The sequence below is a fragment of the Macrobrachium nipponense genome, chromosome 22 (assembly GCF_015104395.2).
Source record: "Macrobrachium nipponense isolate FS-2020 chromosome 22, ASM1510439v2, whole genome shotgun sequence".
In the NCBI taxonomy this organism is placed as follows: Eukaryota; Metazoa; Arthropoda; class Malacostraca; order Decapoda; family Palaemonidae; genus Macrobrachium; species Macrobrachium nipponense.
The window spans coordinates 57,701,216-57,703,292 of NC_087213.1; positions in this window are offsets into that span (position 1 = coordinate 57,701,216).

Here is a 2,077-nt window from a genome sequence, read left to right on the forward strand (position 1 = left end):
TGATTAACGAAATTAGTTTTGGAATTAATAGGTGGAAGATCTGAATGTTTTCGAGGGCACATGAAGGGGGCTGGTGGCGCCTGCGTTTATATTCCCTCGTTGATCGGACAGCCAATTAGGCGAATGTAATTATCCCGTTCGTAATTAGAATAAGCAGAAAGGAAAGATGGTCAGGAATTAGAGAGAGAGAGAGAGAGAGAGAGAGAGAGAGAGAGAGAGAGAGAGAGAGAGAGAGAGAGAGACTTACCTTCTGTGTAGTACGGCATTGTTAAATCTCTCTTCTCCTCAGTCAGTAAGTAGTGATGCTCATAGTATTGAAGATCATACATTATTTATTTATTTATTTATTTATTTATATAGGTAACACATTTACCCTCCTTTTCTATCCGTCTATCTAGTTATCTATTTCACTATATGTCGTTATTAATGATGTAAGAAAATCAAGGTATAGAAATATAATGTTAAGGTTTGCGTGGTTTGATATATAAGAAGCATTTTGCCTGAATTCTTCTCTCTCTCTCTCTCTCTCTCTCTCTCTCTCTCTCTCTCTCTCTCTCTCTCTCTCTCTCTCTCTCTCTCTCAGTACCGAGATCCTCACGATATACTGGAGGGAAGGAAGATTTACTAGTCCATCTATCCAGAAGGTAAGACTGCCTCTCTCTCTCTCTATCTATCTCTCTCTCTCTCTCAAAGAAAGGAAGTACAAGAACAAATAGAACCAGGGCAATCAAGACTAGCAAAATCCGCGATTTTCCCGGGAGGAACCAGAGATGTCAGTCATCGGAAGAAAAAAAGAATATAAAAAGGCAGAGAGAGAGAGAGAGAGAGAGAGAGAGAGAGAGAGAGAGAGAGAGAGAGAGAGCATCCCATCTGCGGGCTTCGATCAGAACCTCTTTAAGCATCCCATTTTCCCCCGTAGATTCGGCACCTCGGGCGGAGTCACAAAGGGAATTTATCAGTTGGCCAAACATCCCTCACCTTCCACTTCATTTGTTTGGATGTCGTTTTTGTTCGGGCCTTTCCTCGCTCGCTGGGAGGGAGGGAGGAGGAGGAGGGGGGGGGTGAGGGGAGGGGAGGAGGAGTGGAGGGGGAGGAGAGGGGAGGGTAAGGTGAGTTGGGAGGGGCGGGAATGGGAAAGAGAGGTGTAGGAGGGAGGAGAGTAGAAGGTGGAGGAGGAGGAGGAAGAAGGAGGGGAGGGTGGGAAGGGGGAGGGGAGGTGGAGTTGGAAGGGGATGTAAAGGAAAGAGAGGTGTAGGGGGAGGAGGAGGAGGAGGAGGAGGGGGGTAGGGGAAGGAGGAGGAGGAGAGATGAGGGTGGAGGAGGAAGAGGAGGGGAGGGTGGGGGAGGGGGAAGGTGAGGTGGAATTGGAGGGGTATGGGAAGGAAGTAGAGGTGTAGGAGGAGAAAGAAAGGGGGGAGGAGGAGGAGGAGGACGACGACGAAGAAGTATAAAGGAAGTTTTGAAAACACTTTGTGCAGTAGCCAAGTCACTTTTGATTTCGCTCTCTCTCTCTCTCTCTCTCTCTCTCTCTCTCTCTCTCTCTCTCCTATTCACCGAGGGTAGATTTATATGGAAGGGTGGAAGAGGGAAACTTGGGGATTCAATAAAATACACCTCGTGGTGTCGGGTGTTCTCATTGTCAGATTTCATTTTATTTTGATGGAATGGGGTTCTTTAGTTTCCTGATGGACGTTACATGGTGTGGAAGAAATCGTGGGCTGGATCAGACAGAAGAAAATATGTCCTGTATTAAAAGATGTGACAGTTTTCCTCTCTCTCTCTCTCTCTCTCTCTCTCTCTCTCTCTCTCAGTACACTTCAAGTAATGTCAACATATTGGGAGATACTTAAAAAAATCACAAAAACATGAACATACTGGAAGATACTAAAAAAATCACAAAAACATGCACGTGATTTGTTTACCAGTTGAAGCCACAGGAAAAACTTGAAACGACAAAGTGCTGAGTATTTTCGTGTAATTAACACCTGATACTGGAAGATATTTAGTATGGAAGATATTTAGTATAAAGACATTTTGTCATGCTGACAGCGAAGCGCTTGTAGATACGCAAAAGAAG